Source organism: Miniopterus schreibersii, assembly GCF_964146895.1.
Source record: "Miniopterus schreibersii genome assembly, chromosome: 9".
Classification (NCBI taxonomy): domain Eukaryota; kingdom Metazoa; phylum Chordata; class Mammalia; order Chiroptera; family Miniopteridae; genus Miniopterus; species Miniopterus schreibersii.
The window spans coordinates 83,186,564-83,193,868 of NC_138118.1; the positions used below are offsets into that span (position 1 = coordinate 83,186,564).

Below are 7,305 nucleotides of genomic sequence, written 5' to 3' on the forward strand. Positions count from 1 at the left end.
TGTGCCCCTCCAGTGGAGGAACCAGGCTGCCTGGCGGGGACCGTCCTGGCCCCCAGCTCTCAGACTACCCGCAGTGGGTCCTGTTTACACGGCACCAGACTCACAATTTACATGCACCGGGCCAGGACTTCTCCTGGCTCTGACCCTTGCAGTAGCCACTTCCTAAGTAGCTTCCTCAAATATAAGTGGCTTTTTACACTTTATCACCTAAGTGCAAAAATCTAAGTTTAGACTCATTTTCTTCTACCCCCTTCCCGATTTTAGAAGCCTTCGTGCGTGGCCGGCAACAGTGCTACAAAATGAGACCTGCGTCTTAAAACAGTACAAACTCTGCCCCCGCATCGTGACTTACTCAGACACACCCCATCTCTGCCCATCTCTGGTTAGTATAAAGCAAAGAGGCAGGAGCCCAGGAACGATCTGCCTTCCTATTATTTTCAAAGTAGGGTTTTTTTCCCCCTTCATTTAAAAAATAGATCAATACGAAGTCTCCACATTTGCTAAGTTTTTTGCTCAGGGTGAAGTCATCTCCGCCCACCAGCAGATCGTCTCACGCGGACATGTTAAAACTCAAAATGAAAACTGAATGTGGCAGGAAGAGCTGCCTGCGCACCCGTAACATTCCCCCGAATGCACCTGTAGGCCTGAGGTTTCCACAGGGCCCTTCGACTTCTGTTTAAAGAAGGGTTTGCAGAAGTGTCTTTGGCGAAAGCTCTGTTTTATTTAGACCCAAGGAAGTAAAATTATGCAAATCCTGATGGGAATGTCCAGTTGTGTATAAATCCACAGATAAGTGCGTGTTAACGGTACCGGGGGAGCAGTTACGAGCTGCCCACTGAGGACGCGGTCTCGGGCACTGGAAGCTGTTTTTCACTTTGTTTCGATAAGTCTCTACCGTCGGGCTGGCGGTGAGACGGGATCTAGATACAAACACAGAGAGAAACGTGCTCTGCAGCCGACACATCACAGGGTCGCTGTCACCCAGATGCCTTCTTGCTCCTGCTCCTCACAGAGTAAGAGGCTGCCCGGCCAACCTTCAAGGCAGAGTATTTTGTCTGAGCTCCAGGGAGGAGGGTGCAGCCTTCCCGTGACTCTCTGACGCCCTCAAACTGTTCAGACCACATGGTCCCCGGGCTAGTGGAAAATCCTCCTTAAAGAACTTGCGTTCTGGGCTCAGTTCTTCTACAACACCCACAAAACTATCAACTATAGTCAGTTAAAATGAAGCAACTTTTCTTAAAAATTATTGAAGAAATGATCCATGTTCACATTTTAAATTATGTTCACAGGAGGCAGAATGGAGACCCAAAAATTAGCTTCCCTCAATCTAGTTCAGTCTTTTAGTGGCCTCAGGCCTCTGAAATTCACCTCATTCACCCCAACTCCAAATGCCTTAGCTACAGTCAAATTACTCCGCGCCTGAGAGGGCCGAGGGAAGAGTCAGGGCGTCTCAAGTGATACAATGTATCGTCAGCTGATACACTGATCGGTTATTTGGCAACAAGGATTGCTACGGGCAAGAAACCAAATAACTACAGAAAACACCACTGGATGTTCTGATTGGTTCTTTAGTCGGATCAAATCAGCAAGCACAGTTCTCGATTCCATTTTATTCTGTAAAAGAGAGCTCAGCACCAGCCCAAACCTCAAAGCATCGGGAGACGGGGCTGCCCAACCCCACGGAACAGGGAACAGGCTGACGCGAATGGGACCTGCAGCGGGCGCCGGGCCCCACCAGGACGGCCTGGAGCCCATTTGTAACCCACAACCTTTAGACTCCAGTGTCCCCGTGCAAACCCAGGGGGAGGGGGTGGCATCCGTAGGACCTCAGAGCAGCTACAACTTCCTCATTTGCTGGCTACACACATCGGCCTGTCTTTATTTATAACCTGCCAGAAAATGCCCACGTCCTTCAGGGAGCAAAAGAGAGAAAAACTCATTTTAAACGCTGGAGCTGGATTTTCCTGCTTAGACAGTTTAGATAATTTATTTTCAGTGTTTTACTTTAAGTTTTCTTTCTTAGCAAATAATATATATACATTTACATATATATATTTACAAAAGCCTTGTCTGCTCTAAATTATTCCTTAAATTCTTTAAATTCAGAGAAACATACATAACGCCTGGCAGAAGCCGGAGAACACACCACAGGCAGCAAAGCACTGGAACCCGCCAGATCATGTCTAAATGGTAATTAGCTGCCTTATCTCTAACAACCTGGGGTAATTAGCGGCATGATTTTAATTTAATGAGGTGGGACACTCAGTTTATCAACACGATTCCACCGTGGATCTCTCTGCATCTCACTTTAATGTTCTGCCCTGCACAGAACTCAGCCCAGAGGAGGGGAGAGTGGTCACTTTTCAGGCTAAAAGTGGGGCTCTCGGCGGGGGGGCCGCTGGCTCTGGCTCCATTAGAAGCCGTGGAGGACATTTCAGGATGTGGCCAAGTAAGCTTCTGGGCAATTGATTCCTCCCTTTCATTTCTCCTAAATTAAACATTTCCCCATTCCTGCTGGGGAGGGATCATACATGCTGTTTCATTTGCTCCAAAATTGCCAGTAAAAATCCGATCGAACCCCCCAAAATGTACCCCAAATTGGCCAATCCACATTCACGGCGGAACACCTCGCTTGAGACGGGGACTCTAATCCACACTGTGCTGTTCATTATTAAACAATTCCAAACTCACAGAGAATGCTTGAGAGTGTTGGGCTCAGCCTGTGATCTCGGAAACGAAACATAAAAATCTATTTCAGTATCTATAAGGCTGCTTAAAAATACTTTATGCCTTTTTTAGTTGTTTTAATCGTCTCCGCAAAACCCCACACGTGAAAGGAAGGGGGTTGAGGGGGGCAGGAGGAGAAAGGGGCAAGACTAAGGAGTGACGTTGGGTCCCCCTTGCTGTCCCCCCGTTGCCCCTTCAAGCTCTGCACCCATGTCTGTCCAGGAGAGCTAACTTTTGGCGCCAAGATGTCAGGAAGAGCATCAGATTTCCTTCAGCAGCGAGCTGATTGCTGAGCAAAAATGGATCATGGCAGCCTCCAGTGAGAAAATATGAGCGCGCTTTCCCACGAGTGCGGGCCCACGGCAAGCCTTTTGTTACCCCGAGGCCCGCAGGGGAGCCGCGAGGCGGCGGTGGGGGGACCACCTAAAGGCAGAGACAGCCCTGGATCTTAGTGGCTGAGGCTCTCCGTCACCCAGACAGATGCCCGGAGGGTGCGGCAGGCGCTGGGTGCAGGGGACACCGGCCACTGGCCACCTCGTCCAGGCGAGCCCAGCAAACAACCCAGCACGGGGGGGGGGCACTCACCGGTGAGCCCGCGCCTCCCACACAAGTCCTGACGTGGACGACTGGGGTCCCTGGACCACGGAGTCCCCTCTGCTCAGCCACCTGGAGGGACCCTGCTGTCCCGCTGGAGGCTTCTCCTCACTGCCGCCTTCACACTCCACTGGGGCGGAGAGGAAGGAGGACCCACTTGCCAAATATGCAAAAACGGAGGGAAGATTGTTTTTTGCCAGGAAAACAGTGGCAGGAAGGGAGCCCGAGCTTCCTGCCCCGACCAGAGTGGGTTCAGAGATTATTACTCAGGCGTCTGATTCGACAGGTTGTGGTGGGACGGGGAGCCTTTTAGTCAACAGGAATCTCAAGGTCCCCAAAGACAGACATGCCATGGGAGACAGGAAGTGGGCCAGGCCTTCAGCAGGGCGACAGTGGCCCCCAGGCCGGGCACTCGGGGCTCTCACGGAGTTGAACAGTTTACAACGGGTGGGCCACTGAAGGCACCCATGGCCTCCACCCACTTATCACAGTAAAATGCAAGAGGAAATGAAGAAAAACGAACCCATGAGGCTGCTGCCCTAGACCAGGCCTCGGCTGCTTCCCTCCAGGCCCTGGGACAGGGGCAGGGACACACCGCGCAGGGCGGGCCAGCCACGTCTCCGCTCAGAAATGTCTGCAGCGCTCCTCTGTTTGCTGTTTCGCTTCACTCTTAATGTGCCATAAGATCTTACTCATAGTTGTCAGATGCCATCGAACATCTAAAAACTACGTGAACCATCAGCCAGGAAAGCCCAGCGCGGGAAATCGAGGCTGTGAACCTGTCGCAGAGGACGAGCTCCGGCAGGGAGCCGTTCACGAAGCCACACAGAGCAGCAGCAGGTCTCCCCGAGCAACGGCGGGCGCGGTGAGTCCGCAGCACCAGCACCAGACACGTCTTGTTAGCTGCCCTGAGTCCCTGCAGGCGCCACTCCTATCTCCCTCCTCGTCTGAGTTTTGAAAGTGTGCAGGACGCTGATACCCGGAAACGTGGCCCTGCTAACCCTGCACCCCACATTTCCATGCGCCTGTTTGCAGCAAGACAGAGCCTGCTGTCTCGGGGTGCAGCCGGGACCAGAGCGTCTGTGCTTGTGAGGCTGGGTTACTTGTTGCTGTGACATCTCACGTTTTCGCCCATGAGATGGAACCTCACACGTGTGTGTGTGTGGGGGGGCTCTGCAGACGCAAAGGCAGGGCCAGCGGATGGGGAGCCGACCAAGGCCAGGGTGGGGGGGGCAGCGTCTGGCAGGAGGCAGCGAGGTTCTCAGGGGTCTGCTCTCTGAGCTGAGCCCGCAGCCAGGAACCCGCCTTAGACTGAGCTGTACAGCCGATGCTCACCCATAATCACAGAGACTGGAGGACACGAGGACCCCAAACGCCCCTACACGGTGCCATCACGGCGCATTCTGGGCTGACCGCACTCACACTCCACGGGCCTTCAGCACAGGCAGACACCCAAGCTGCTCACATCATTCGTGCCAAACTGACCGTTATAAATTTTAAAAATCCATCCTGTTTTAGTAAAAGGTAAAAAAAAAACCCCAAAATCAAGAAGGGGCTGCATTACTCAGGTGGGGGCCAGGAAATGCTAGCACTATTTCCCACCCTACCCCCATGTGCTCTCTGCACAAGTGTGCACGTTGTGTGTGTGTGTGTGTGTATTTCCTACATCCACTGATGCACACATAACCGTGAAGTGTGCATACCACACGTGTACGTGGGGGTGGAGGGTCCTGTCCTGCAGCAGCCAGCATATGCATGGTGTTCTCTCCAAGTCTGTCATTTACATGGACAAATTGCTACCACATCAGCCAAATGTGAAACACACAGACCCAAGTCAGGTGGGGAAAAACCCCAATCCAGAGACCCACGTCCTCAGGCTCTCAGTCTCCAGCCAGGCGAGGAAGACGCGACGGCCCCCAGCACCCGTGGGCTTCAGACCTGGGGCCAGGAAATTCACAGTGACCTTCATCTTCCAACAAGGGGTGGCTTCAAGGACAGCCACAGTTTCCCTTCTCTCAGGAGCCTGAGGACCAACTGCTCAGCAGGTGGAACGTGACGCCCCCCTTTATTCCCGGACTGCGCGGGCTCATTCCCAGCAGGGGCTATGGCCGGCAGTGTGCTCTGAAATTCTGTAGCTTTGCAACACGTAGCAGCTTAATGAAGACGCTGGCGAACTACGCAGACAAGCGCCATGGAGTTTCTAAAACTCCTGCCTTCCACTATCCCCACAAGGCAAAAAGGGAAGAACACACAACCCTTTCACTCTATAACATGTATTAGGCGTCAGCTCTGGTGGACTTTTAGAACAGGAAGCACATTTTTTTTTCTCATGTAAAAAAGGGATTTTGAAATCAGATACATTATATCAAAGCAGAATAGCACAGGCCTGTAAAATGTGACATCATTATTTTATCTGTGCACACGAGTTATTTTTTAAAAACATGTTCTGCATATTTTATGATGTAAGCAGGCAATCCTCCTGTCGTGGATACTTGTTACTGTTTAAATTTTAAGCCACAAACCAAATAATCTGATCTGTCACTGAAACAGTTCCGACACATTTAATATAAATAATATTTAAATTGTTACTTTCGAAATCCCATGTAAAAGGTGAGTCCCATTAACCTCATCAAACAAACACCTCGAAACAAAGAAACAAATTCAAGAGGCTGCAACCTTTTCCTGCAGGGTTCTCTCTCCTCTCAACTAATTAACCAAAGTGAACCAATCCTTAAATCATTTCCATTTCCATTGACGTTTAAATATCATGCATATTAAATATTTTCAACTTCCACAGTTTCTTTCTCTTTGAACAGAAGTTGATTTGACCAGTAAGGAGATATTTCTTCAACAGCAGTTTGTCTCCCCAAGTTCAAAACAAGGTACCTCAGAGCTGGATACTGGGTGGGGAGCAGGGTGGGGAACTAAGCCCCCACCCTGGGTGGGCACACTGCCTTGAACTCACTCTGGGCCTGCTGCACCCTGAGAGAGGCTGGCATCTGCCTCTGAAAGCTGGGCCTGATCAGACCGGAGGAGATTCTGACATTTTTTTACTCCCTAGATGCCATACTCTGTGCCTCCAAATTAGAAAAAGAAAACCCCCAAAACCCCTCACACCTTCCTGAGATTTCTTAGGAAACACCGAGAATCCCTGACAGGTTTCTAAAACGCATTTCAAATGCAGTCTCAAGTAACCTGATGCCCGATTACCCAGCGTCTCCTAACCCTAGAGCCAAAATCGCAGTCAGCAAAAGTACTACTGACTTTTCAAACCGGGATAATTCTATTTTGCAGAAAGCAAGTTCAGGCTCCGTCTCATTTATTGTACAGTAAAAGCAAAATCTCTCACCCCCCAAATAAGAGAAAAAAAAAAAAAAAAGCTCTTTATGAATGACTTCATAAGGGCTGACCTCTGATCTCGCTGTGTAAGTATATATCAATTTAGACGTGGCTGGAGCTAGACAGTTCTCAGCAGGAGCGCCGAAGGCTCGGAGCTCAGAGCCGTCCCGCCCCGGCCAGGCGGGCACCTGCGCCCCTGGCACAGAGGAGAGGCGGCGCGGACCCAAACCAAGGGTTAGGAATCTTCCCGCCCTGTCTTTTCTCTCCCTCTCTCTCTCTCAAATCCACCAGCTACCCCAGGTTTTCCTTTTGAAATTCAATTGAAAACACTCACGTGGATTTGTGCGTCGCACTTTGGGGGCCAAGACTGATCCTCGGGCTCCAAGAGCAACCTCGGAGGCTGGGCTCCGTGGGCGCCCTGCCGGGCTCGCCGGGGTCGGCGAGGGGGCGGCCGAGCGTCCGGCCGGCCGGCTGCGCTCCGCGGGGCCCAGGCGCGGCCGCGCAGGCACTTGTTAGAGCGCCCGGCTCACTCGGCCCCGCGCTCTTCCCGGCTTTCTTTCACAATGACTTCCTGGAGTTGCTCACTCGCATTGTTCCCCATTTCTCCAACGCGCTCCCCACCCCCCGCGGCTCCGACCGGCTTTC

General features: G+C 51.6%; 1 protein-coding gene across 9 annotated transcripts in view; it reads right to left on the minus strand.

Annotated features, from left to right (window-relative positions):
- IKZF1 (IKAROS family zinc finger 1) overlaps nt 1-7,089 on the minus strand; it is a 74,121-nt gene extending 67,032 nt beyond the window's left edge. For 8 of the 9 annotated variants that reach the window (XM_081146745.1, XM_081146744.1, XM_081146743.1 and 5 more), the window contains exon 1: nt 6,995-7,089. The gene's annotated coding sequence lies outside the window, so the exon portion shown is untranslated. Of the gene's footprint in view, nt 1-3,312; nt 3,373-6,994 lie in introns of those variants that run through there. The other variant, XM_081146738.1, reaches the window with a different exon arrangement.
- Nucleotides 7,090-7,305: the final 216 nt, after the last annotated feature.